Source organism: Python bivittatus, unplaced genomic scaffold, assembly GCF_059951505.1.
Source record: "Python bivittatus isolate LINGU-HERP-01145 unplaced genomic scaffold, Pbiv_v1 ctg000220_np1212, whole genome shotgun sequence".
Classification (NCBI taxonomy): Eukaryota; Metazoa; Chordata; class Lepidosauria; order Squamata; family Pythonidae; genus Python; species Python bivittatus.
Window position 1 is genome coordinate 11,105,770 of NW_028277048.1, and position 12,814 is coordinate 11,118,583.

The 12,814-nt window shown below is 46.9% G+C and overlaps 1 pseudogene; it reads left to right on the top strand.

Moving 5' to 3' along the window:
* Nucleotides 1–11,296: 11,296 nt before the first annotated feature.
* Nucleotides 11,297–12,234, top strand: LOC112543092 (olfactory receptor 13H1-like; annotated as a pseudogene).
* The last annotated feature ends 580 nt before the right edge of the window (nucleotides 12,235–12,814 follow it).

Here is a 12,814-nt window from a genome sequence, read left to right on the forward strand (position 1 = left end):
CAGAAAAGGTTTCAGAGATTGGTATTTGCATTCTGTATGTCCAAAATAGGATACTTCTCAAAGTCACTCTTCTGGTCCATTACAGCTTCTTTCGCCATATCATTCTCATAATCAAGCAACTTTGAGTCCATCTTCAGACCCACAGCATCTTTCTCCATATCTTCCATATCTCTCTTATAATCTGGCATTTTTTTAAAGTCCATTTTAGAATCCTTATTCAAGTCGCCTTCCATTGCTATTTTATCCAATAGAATCTTTTTTTCTTCTACAACAAGATTTTCTTGCACTTAAATCCAAATTCACTTACTGTAGTTTCTTAAACATTTAAAACAATCCTTAAAAAAGCTCTTTCAAATCCTCCTAGCCTCTAAACTGTCCCCAATCAACATTCTTAATTCCCTTTTGCTGTTTCCAAATGTTACAATATTTCTTTTTGATCTTTAAACTTACTTTGATCTTCTTTCTCCCAGGATAGTAGGAAATTTTCCTGGTGTACAGCAACTTGTCTTTCAGGAGGTTTTTAATTGTGAAATAAATCACAAATGGGCAGTTTACAACGTTAGTTAAAAGAGGAAGTAAAGCAAATCTAGTGTCCTTTTGAAGGTTACGCACCACAGCTTGGGCTCAGTGTTTCCTTCGACTCCCAGAGTGCTCCACCTATTACAGACTGCTAGATTGCAATCTATTCACAGAGAATCTCTGTAAGGAATATCTGTGAGTGATCCTCTCAATCTTTTTTAACTGGAAATGATTCCAAAGAGCTGGACTGAGGCCAGGTCCTCTAACTGGCATGGGCATCGGCTCCACAAAGAATGGAGCCATGTTCAATTGGCCATTTCTTCCTCAGAAGCAACTATTATCTTTATCATATGTATGTGTGTGTGTGTGTGTGTGTGTATGTGTGTGTATGTGTGTGTATGTATGTGTATATATATATGAACCTCAGTTGTTTAAAAGTAAAAATCAAACCTTCCAATTTGTCTCATTGGAATGGGATCTATTTTTGCTTTAATCTTTCAGTTAAAAAAACCCAAAACACTTTGCCCTTATATAAAATTCTAATAGCAATTTCTTTAACAATTATATCTGTATTATCAATCTTCAGTCTTGAATTGAAATGCTGCTGCAAAACTTGATCTCTTGTCTTCTTCCTGACAAAGTGCACCAAAAGATCTCTTGGCACATTTCTTGTTCTTGCAAATCTGAAATTTATTCTATATACTTTATCAATTTCTGCCTCAGTGTCCTCTTCTTCCCAATCCAAAAAGTTTGCCAGGGATTTCATAATCTTTTCTTTAATATCTTCATCAGAGTCCTATGGGATTGCTCTAAATCCAAAACAAAATTCCTTCACTCTCAATTCCAATAGAGCTAGATTATCTATTCGCTTTCCAACTTTCTATCTGTAACTTTTGTCTTATTCTTTAAAATTTCCACTTTGTCATTAATGTGATTTTCATCCAGACGCTTGTTTTACAGAGCTTTCCATCTCCTTAACTTCTTCTTTCATCTCCTATTTCAGCTTTACAAGTCTTGCATCCATTCCTTTTTCAAAAGCTGTCAGTCTGACATCAAGTGACTTGGTTTAGAATCAAGTGATTCTGCCAATTTATTACCCGATTCCTGAAACATTTTCTGAAGCAAATCCAGTGTAATTCCTTTCTCTGCAGGTTGGTCTAACGATCTTCTCCTCCCCTCTATTTTTGCCACTTTTCTTGTCGTCATTGTAATTTTGTAATCCAAAAAGGAAAGTGTCTCAAACAAGAAAAGACAAACTTCCCCCCACCTTTTATGTGTGTTTGTGTGTGTGTGTGTGTTGGTTTGTCTTCCTTGACTTTAATGCTTTTGTCTCTAATGACACTTCATACTTCCAATCAACATCACAATCCACATCTCCATAGCTACATCTCCATAGCTATAGTCAGCATCACAGTCTGGGTCATATTACCTTTACCTTTTCTTTTGCAAAATCTGCCAATTTTCTGCACTCTTTAATGGTAAACAGAAAACATTCCCATGAAGGTCTGGTTCATTTCTCGAACTTAATTCCAATTTATTCAAAAGCACTTTCACCAAAAAATAATCTTTCAAAATAACTGTCTCCATTATCCATTTTAAACTTTCTTAGATCAGCTCCTTGTTAAGCTTTTTGCCAAGACTATTTAAGTCCCTAAAACCCTTTTCTTTCTTTATTCCTTTGTAATCCCCCCCACTCAAAAGATTTATAACTCACCAAGTGGAATCTTATCCTGCCCCTTAGAAAATCTCTCTGTAACTACAAGTTACTTACATCTAAAAGTAATTAAGAAATGAGGCAGCTGAACTTTGTGTCCATACAATGGGCTATGAGCTTAGAAGGAAATCCCTTGACCCCCCACCACTCAACTAATGAGCTGATGGCAAAACCCTCAGTTCCTACAGTCTACTCATGAAGAGCAACTGTCCACATTGCAAATGGGGGATCTCACAATTTCTCCTTTGTCCAGAAAGACTTGCACTGGCCGATCTCTGCTGATCTGGCCACCAATCTCCACTGCATTGTCATCCCTGTTCCTTTGGGGATATCCAGTTCACCGTAATCCTCACCAGAAGCTCGCTTTAAGTGCTCTGTTCTGAAAATGATGTTTTCTTTCTTGTCCCACCTCCAGACTCTGCATACAGGAAACATAGAGTACACTGATGGGCACTGGGGACAGGGTCTGAAATGAAGGGTTCTATGTCAGCAAATTGGTGCCTCCCATTGGTCCTGCCAGTTTCCTGTGTGACCACCCCCTTCTATCTGGTCCCTAAACTATTCTCCTGCCCTTGGATTCTCTTTTAGTTGTGAAGGACACCAGAACATTGGCTTCCACAGCCACTTTATGCTATCAATGTTGTTGGTGTCAGATTCAGCCGTCACGGCACAGCGAACATTGCTGCTCAGTTTCATCTAGTCAATTTCACTGCCCCAGGTGCAAGCAGCGGAAAAGGAGAAGTCAGCCAAACTGTGAGTTAATTACTGACAGGTGGCGGCAGTTAACTCCGACTGAGAGAGGATACATTGGATCATCGCTGGCTTCACTCAAGCAGCTCAGACAAAATGAACCATAGCAGCTCAGAAGCGCAGCGATCAGCGCGCAATTAAGAACTCCCGGCTTTACCTACAGAAGGGAAGCCTAACGAACACAACAACCCCACAAACAATAGACAGCAATGAAGAGGACAAAAGAACTGGACTGAATCTGCCATTTAGACGAGGGGGGATTACTGCGGGTAATCGGTAGCTAGGCAACGGGGGAAAGCGCGGGAACTGGGAACCTACAAAACACTATGTAATCTGTGCCAAGCCAACCCTGGCTTTGTTTGTATCTGCCTATGTTACACTCTAGTAAACTTCTTTTGCTGAACCTGTGTTTCACAAGAGTTTCATTAGAGCTGAATGTGGTAAACCTTACATAAAGCCAGGGTTCACCTTTGAGCATTACCCAGTACTTACTGAGGAACGCTCGCAATTTCGTTTGCAGGGCAGCTGAGGGGTCCAATCTGGTTGACCTCAACCAGGATGGCTAGCGGCGGAGAAGGCATGAGCCCGCGGTGTGATGAAGAGCCCAAGCCTCAAGGCGCAACGGCAGGACCGGCCCAGAGCGAGGGGCGTGGGGAAGCAGCTGAGAGTGCACCGGAGGATGCCAGGTGGTCATTTGGCATCGGGATGGGCCCTGATTGATCGTCAGGATGGGGAGTCACGACGAGCTGTGGCTTGGGATCCAAAAGCTGAGAGCTGGAGGAGAGGATGATCTGAATGGAAGACAACTTCCAGCAGCAACTGATGGCCATCTAGACAATGCTGCAAACCGTCCTTTGTGGACCTGAGGCCTCGACAGGAGAGCCCCAGGCATTGGAGGAGTTGGGTGAGGCCAGCACTGGCCCCATGCCCCAGCCGGCCCCAAGGACGCACCATGTAGGAGGGGCATCGGGAGACTGACAAGCAGTAGATGCACTCCGATTCCAGGGCATGAGCAGCAAGTTCTCAGGGGACCACGAAGAACTACCCTGTTTCCTCACGCAGGTGAGGAACTTCATGAGGCGGAGCGGTCACCTTTTCTCCCATGACTGGGAGTGGGTTGCCTACATGGCCAACCTGCTGGAAGGACGAGCAGCCGGGTGGGTCATCCGCCTGTACGACGCCAACGCAGCAGAGCTCGAGAATTTCCCGGAGTTTATGCAGGTACTCCAGGACCGGTTTGAGGACACGCTGAGTGCCAGGCAGGCCAGGGACAAAATCCGACAGCTAAGGCAAGGGGAGAAGTTGGTGGCAGAGTATGCCCTAGAGTTTCGGTGCCTTGCCGAAAAACTGACTGGCCAGAGTCCCTGAAAATAGACTGCTTCCAAAACGGACTCAACCCAGAGATCCTGGAATGGGCACTCGGGCGGGATGACCCAACGACCCTGAAGGAGTGGATCTGGTTACCTGGGACAGCGGAGACTGTGTGACAGTGAATCAAGAGGCGGATGCAGCATCAGAAGCCGAACAAGGTCGAGGCGGGCGAGGCGACCACAGAGGAGGGACGAGGCAGCCAATGACGGAGTGCAGACCAGGATGCCTGTAGGAAGTCGGGTCTCTGTTACCGATGTGGGGGACGGGGCCACCGGGCAGCAATGTGGGGGACGGGGCCCCGAAGACTCCTGGGCAGCATGCCCCAGATCGACCATGGAAGGGAGTGGTGGCGGCTGCAGCAAAGTGCAGCAGGACCGGCTGGTCCACCTCCAAGATGTGATCATCAGAGGAAGATGCTGCACTGGTGGGAAACGAGCGGCACCCATACTGAACGATCTCCCAGTGCGGGTAGAGGGGCTGAGATGTGAAGACACGATGATAAGCGAGGACTGCCCTCCCATGCGGGTGAGGGTCCATATCCTTGGAGTAAGGTCGAGGGCTGAGGCAAATCTGAAGGCACTACTGGACTCCGGGTGCACCCAATGCTTAATACACCTGGCGCTGGTATCGGGGCTGGGTCTCCAGATATGGAGGCTCAGGGAGCCCATAGCCCTCAGCCAATTGGACGGCTCACTTGGGGGAGGACCAGCTCAATATTACACTGAGCTGGTCAAAATGACAATCGGGAACCATACCGAGGAGCTGCTGTTCATGGTGGTCCCGGTTGCTGACTACGCGCTGGTGCTCGGACTGGCTTGGCTGAGGGGATGGAACCCTCACATCAACCGGGCATTGGAGGCACTGCTGTTTGGAGACAAGGAGGAGAGGATGAAGGAGAGCTGGAGGTGACAGCGGGTGGTGACCAGGAAGGAGGCAACCCCAGAGCGGCAGTCGGCGGCAGAGTCGGCGGTTGCGCAGGGAGGCAAATGAGCCGCAGCAGGAACCAAGGCAATAGCGGCAGCGAGCCCAGTGATCACTGAAGTGGTAGCGGTACCGGTGGCGCGGAGCCCCAAAGCGGCGGTGACCCAGACGGCAGTGGTGGCAGCCGGGTCCACACATGTAGACGTGGGGGAGCAAGGAAGCGTCGGGAGCATCCCACACCACTACCGCGACCTGGCGGCAGCATTCGGTGAGATGGAGTCAGATTAGCTCCCGCCTCACCGACCCAGTGACTGCGCAATAGAGCTGGAGCAGAAGCCCGGGGCCAAGTTACCCAAACCCAAGATGTACTTCCTGTCAGGGAAGGAGATGGCCACCCTAAGGGAGTTCGTGGACAAAAACCTGGAATGGGGATTCATCCAGCTGGCGAAGTCCCCTGTGGCGGCCCCGGTGCTGTTCGGTGAAAAGAAGGACGGCTCACTAAGACTGTGCGTGGACTACAGGGGGCTGAATGCCATAAGCACAGAGTACAACTACCCACGTCTCCTGATGAAGACCTATTATTCCATCTGTCCAAGGAGAAGGTGTTCACGAAGCTGGACTTGTGGGAAGTGTACTCCAGGGTCCGGATACGCGAGGGCGATGAGTGGAAAACTGCCTTCAATAGTCTGCTTGACAGTTTCCAGTTTCGCGTGATGCCGTTCTGGTTAAGAGGGGGCCCGGGGGTGTTCATGTAGCTAATTAATGAAGTGCTTCATGATCTTCTCTACTGGGGCATCCTGGTCTACCTGGACAACATCCTAATCTATTCCGAGACCCTGACCGATCATGTGAACCTAGTGCGAACCGTGCTCCAAGACTGTTAAAGGTGCAATTGTACGCCAAGCTTTCTAAGTGCAAATTCCACCGAAAACCCCTGGACTATCTAGGGTACCGGATATCCAGCCGGGGCGTGGAGATGGACCCGGCGAACGTAAAGGAAGTACTGGGGTGGGAAGCACCGCGGACCCGGAGGCAGCTCCAAATCTTTTTGGGGTTCGCTAACTTCTACCGGCAGTTCATCCCGAACTTTGGACAAATCGCCCTTCCACTGACGGACTTGCTCAAGACACAGGGCAGCGGAAAGACCGCCAAACCCAGCATGCCCCTCACGTGGACCCCGGAGTTCCAGGAGGTATTTGGGTACCTAAAGTGGAGGTTCACCGCGGAGCCCATCATGCATCACCCCGACCCGGACTGGCGGTTTGTGATCCAGGTGGATGCCTCAGACATGGCAATGAGAGCGGTCCTCCTACAGCCTGGACTGGAGGAAGCCCTCCACCCGTGCACGTATGTGTCAAGGAAATTCATCAAGACACAGAGGTGGTGGATAGTGTGGGAGAAGGAGGCGTTTGCTATAAAGTGGGCCCTATCCACCTGGAGACATCTGCTGGAGGGGACAAGCCAGCCGTTTGAGATATGGACAGACCACAAGAACCTGGAGGCCCTTAGGACCCCGCGGAAGCTTTCGCCCAAGCAAGTGCGCTGGTCCCAATACTCTGACCGGTTTAATTTCGAACTCAAACATATACCGGGTAAAAAGAACTTCCTAGCGGACGGACTTTCCCACGTGCCACAGCACGCCAGCCAATGGGAGGAGATTGTGGACTTCGTCATCCCCACGACCCGGCTGGCCACGAAACCTGTGACTCGCAGCCAAATGGGGGGGGGGCAGGGAAGAGATGCAGAGCCAGAGCTCAAGCAGACTTTCATAGAAGCCAGTGAGAAAGACTCTTAGTGGTGGCAAATAAAGACTCTTTGACGGGGCATGGGGGCTTGTGGTGGCACGAGGGCAAGCTATATGTACCTGAGGGGTGCCGGAGGGAGGTAATGGAGAGGGCCTATGACAATAAAACCGCGGGGCATTATGGCTTTGTAAAAACCCTCCATCTAATATGGAGACAATTCTGGTGGCCGACCCTTCGGAAGGATGTGGAAGCATACACGACAGGCTACCCAACTTGTGCCATGGCCAAAGGGAGCAAGGGGAAGCCCCGGGGATTCCTCCAGCCCATAGCGAACCCAGATGGCCCCTGGCAGGAAATCGCAATGGACTTCATTGTGGAGTTACCTGAGAGCAAGGGAAAGACGGCCATTTGGGTGGTGACGGACTTGTTTTCTAAGCAAACGCACTTCGTGGCATGCCGGCGGGTCTCCATGGCAGAGAGACTGGCGCGGATGTTCGTGCAACATGTGTACCGATTGCATGGCGCCCCCCGACGAATCGTGAGCGTTCAGGGCAGAAACTTCATCGCAAACTTTTGGCGGGAGTTCCTGAAATGTGTGGGGACCCAGCAAGCCCTCTCATCAGGGGCGCATCCGCAGACAGGGCCATGGAACGCCTTAACGGGGGCTTGGAACAGTACTTACGGTGCTATGTAGGCTACCAACAGGACAATTGGGCAGAGCTGCTGCCATTCGCGAAGGTAGCCTATAATAATGCCATCTACAACAGCACCAGATTCACCCCGTTTAAGGTGGCTACTGGTCAGGAGTTCATGGCTATGCCAGAGCTGCCCCAACCGGTGTCCCAGATAGACTCTTTAGATGATTGGTTCGGCCAGATAGATGCTACATGGTGGGCAGCCCAAATGGCATTGGAGGAAGCCAGAGCGGACTATAAAAAATATGCAGACCGCAAGTGGCTCCCCAAGTGGCAGTGGAAGGTAGGAGACCAAGTATACCTATCCACCAAGAACTTCAAGACGCATCAAGCATCTAAGAAACTCAGCCCGAAGTTCGTGGGGCCATTCCCCATTGAAGAAATAATAAACCCCGTGACCGTCAGGCTGAAGCTCCCCAAAGCGCTCAGAAGCTCCACCTGGTCTTCCATTGCAGCCTGTTGAAGCCGCACCGACTGTCCAGTGACTGGCATAGGGACGAGCCAACCCCAGTACCAATCATGGTTGACGGGGAACAACACTTTGAGGTGAAACAGATTTTGGATGCCAGGAAGCACAGAGGCCAGATCCCACTGTTGGTGCAGTGGAAAAACTTCCCGAAAGCATACAGCGAGTGAGTAAGCAAATACCACGTCAGGGCACCTGAACGGGTCAGAGACTTTTACAAAAGGCACCCTGGAAAACCAATGTGGGAGGGGATCTCTCTTCAGGGGGGCGGTATGTTAGATTCAGCCGTCCGCTGCTCAGTTTCACCTAGTCAATTTCACCACCCCAGGCGCAAGCAGCAGAAAAGGAGAAGTCAGCCAAACTGTGAGTTAATTACTGACAGGTGGCGGCAGTTAACTCGGACTGAGAGAGGATACATTGTATCATCACCGGCTTCCCTCAAGCACCTCAGACAAAGGGAAGCGCAGCGGCTCAGAAGTACAGCAATCAGCGCGCAATTAAGAACTCCTGGCTTCACCTGCAGAAGGAAAGCCTAACAAACACAACAACCCCACAAACAATAGACACCAATCAAGAGGACAAAAGAACCGGACTGAATCTGCCATTTAGGCGAGGGCGGATTACTGCGGGTAATCAGTAACTAGGCAACGGGGGAAAGCGCGGGAATGGGGAACCTATAAACCACTATGTAATCTGTGCCAAGCCAACCCTGGCTTTGTTTGTATCTGCCTATGTTATACTCCAGTAAATGTCTTTTGCTGAACCTGCGTTTCACGAGAGTTTCATTAGAGCTGAATGTGGTAAACGTTACAGTTAGTCTCTGAGAAGCAAAAACACTTAGCTGCTTCTGCTATAAGGCTGCCTTTCTGGAAAAGGATGGCACTCTTCAACTTAAATAATGAGACAATTTATCTTTTTGAGTTTCAACTGTTAATGGGTAGGAAATTCCCTTGACATTCAATTAAAGACCTCTCCCTGGAATTTCATCTTGGCCTTATTCCAGTAGTAATGCCATTTATCAACCATTGGGGAAAAGAAGAGAATGAAAAAACCTCTTTTACCGCAAGGAACCTGCAGTGCTATTTTCTGTGCCGGAGCAAAGAACAGATCAAACATACTATCCTTCTCCTGCTTTTTTCCCTTCGAGTGGTGGTTTTTCTTCTCAAGCTGTTACTCAGAGGTGACAATACCCACAGTGACAAACACCGACCCTAGCAAAAGTACATGATACGAAGATTCCCGAAAGAGTGGATGAAGTTTTTAGGACGCTAGAACTGAATTTCATCAAATTTTCAGTTTCTTTGAGGGCAAATATGTCCTAGCACCATCTTTCCCAACTTTGCTTTTGCTCTTCACAATTACTTTGGAATACATTAAAAAAAAAAAAAATCTGCTGACAATTCATCACTGGAAGAGTACTGGGTAAGCAAAACGTTAGAGATAAAAAGAGATACATAGAGGGTAATTCAAGTGGGTAGGCAATTCTCTGTAATAAAAAAACGTTCGTTGACTGAGAGCTGGATCCAGAGAGGAGATCTGAAGCCATGTTTTTAGATGCAGCTGTGCCTGGTGACAATCATATGCAGTTGCTGTGAAGTGAGCTCAACTTGCAGGTGACAGACTCTATCATATATGCTCTGTGTGTGTGTGTGTGCACATCTACAGACACAGGAGGACTGTGTCATTTGAAATTATGGGAATTTACTTCTTTTCTGCCACTAAATGAGAATAAAGAACCTGAGACAGAAATAGGGGGAATGACTTTTCAATTATCCATCTGAACAAAGGAGACTACTTGGAGGCTAATTCAAAAAAGAAAGAAAAGAAAGAAAAGAAAAGAAAAGAAAAGAAAAGAAAAGAAAAGAAAAGAAAAGAAAAGGGATAGAAAAAGGAAGTTGAGATGTAAAATTTAATTAAAGGGAAGGCAAAAAGTGGAATGAGAATGGAACTGCAGCTGTAATGAACTGTATTGTCTTCTGGGTCTTCCGATGCCTGTCTTTCTGACAAGGCTGGAGTCTTTGCTAGAATCACTTCTCTCTTTATCTTCCGTTCCAAGGATGGCTTTCTTTTCATGAGATTTAGTCTTGCATAAACCTCCACTCTCATTCTCCATCTTTTGTGGGAAATGAAAGCCCAGGAAGGAAACCAAGAATTTGCATTATAATCTCCTTTTAGAAATCCAGTATTGCACAAACAAATGTTCTGGACAGTTCGAGAACGGACTGCCTAGTATGTGTGGCTTTTCCAATAAAAGCATTGCCCTGTTTTCTATTCTGAATACTGTGGAAACATAATTTCCTGCAATCTGTTCTACCCTCCCAAAGAATTAACCATGAAGTGAAATGACAATCATTGTTTAACTAACAATTTTCCTTAAGTATTATTATAAGAAAAAAAATCAATGCATTGTTTGTAACATAACAAAGCCCAGTGAGTGAAAGCTAAGGCTGATGCCTTAAGAGAGAGGCCTCAGGTTCAGTTACAACACTGTGCCCTGCAACAAACTGGACTTGCTTACAATTTACCCTGCGTGCCATCCCTTTTCTTTGCTCTTTCAGACCTAAACATGAAAGGATGGTGTCCTCGAGACCAGGATCGGTCCCACTTTGCATTGCGCATTAACTGAGTGTTACTGCATTTCTTCTCATGAGTTAACTCAGGACGTTTTGGTTCCATTTCAGTAACTGGCAGACGAAGATTTCTCCTGACCAAGTACAGGCGGGAACGGACCTACAGCCTCCAGCTTCCTGCTTTCATTATTTTTGGAAAGGGATGTTTCCATCTTCAATCCGGGATTCAATTTGGACACCTAGCTAAGACAGAAGGTAACTTATTCAGTTTTGGCTTAGCATTTATGCAATCACTGCAGTTTGCAAACACATTTATTCCTCAATGTAGCGTGCAGATCCACCCATGTGGGAATCCAGCCAATATATTCAACAAGTCATGGGTAAAACAAATTCTGTCCTAGCATGATGTGCAAAGCAGTCTTCATACAGATGTGATTTTCCTTTTTTGATGTAACTTTAGCAATATAAACATTTACATTGAAAGCATTGCATCTCTCCCTAATGTAGTCGGTATTCATACTATTCATTCTTTCCTGCAGGAGGGAATGGGAGAGAAAATGATAGGAACTTCCAATGAATCGAGTTCATCTTAATTGGATTCTCAGAATATCCCAGAGCTCGGATTATTCTCTTTTGCTTCCTCTTGGTGGTGTATCTCATTAGCTTTCTTGGGAATGGACTCATCATCCTGATGAGCATTGCGGACCCACAGCTTCATACCCCCATGTATTTCTTCATTTGTGTCCTTTCCACCATAGACTTTATTCTTACCAACAATGCACTTCCTGAGATCTTGGTCAACTGCTTCATCTACAGGCCCACAATTTCTTTCTCCAGATGTTTGACCCAAATGTACCTTGGTATATTTCTGATTATAGCAGAGTGCCTTGTCTTGGCTATCATGGCATATGATCGCTTGGCAGCTATATGCCAGCCTTTATACTACACGCAGATCATGAGTTGGAGATTATGCATTTATCTGGTAGCCACATTAGTGGCCTTTGCCTTGATGACGACCCTGATCAACGTGCTCTTGCAACCCACTGACTTCTGTGGCCATCGCGTCATCAACCATTTTGCATGTGAGCTGAAATCTGTACTCAAACTGGCTTGCTCCAACACAGTTATCAGTGAGCTCTTTATGCATGTTGTCAGCCTCCTTCTGCTAATCCCTCCCTTTGGCTTCATAGTTGTGACATATGGTCGCATAGGCCTGGCTATACTGCATATTAGCTCTACTCATGGGCGCAGAAAAGCCTTCTCCACCTGTAGTTCTCACCTTGCTGTGGTCAGTGTCTTTTATGGAACAATCATGATCATGTACTTGAGACCGGAAGGGAAATCCGTTTCTGAAAAGGACAAGGTCATCTCCTTAACATATGGAGCTCTGACCCCTATGCTCAATCCTCTGATCTACAGCCTGAGAAACAAGGATGTCAAGGGGGCTTTTTGGAAGTTGTTCCAAAGAAAAATGTTAATGTAATACACAGATGTGCTCACCATATATCATGTAGGTCCATTGTAGCTACTGTAAATGTTAACATTATTGTTGTTATTATTATTATTTGTATTATATATTAACATGTTGATTCTTACGGTAGATGCAGATTATGAGCTCAATCAGGGAATAAACAATCTTGACCTCCAAATTCTTATAGACGTCAAGGAAGAGCTCAGACTAATTTTGTCAAGAGGTTATTTTGATGCTTCCATTACACAGATGCACTCATTAAAGTTGTTTTACACGTTTTAGGTGGCATTAACTAGTGGTATTATTTTGATATAGTGTTACACACGCTGCTCCCAGGTTCGGCTTATGGTCACTCACTCACACACACACTCACAGCCTGTTGAGGCACGCGGATCTTGTCAGCCCCCCTTGCTTTCTACCTGGGTTTTCCAGAGAGGTGCGGCTGGAGCAGACAGACACACAGCCCTGGTCAACAGCGGGGAAATAAGTGGGGATACACACAAATCACTTCCAACCGAACACTGAGGCACAAGAGGTTCTTTGTAATACATGGAGACCCAGTGAATTCAAAGTAACAGCAAAACTTTACTGG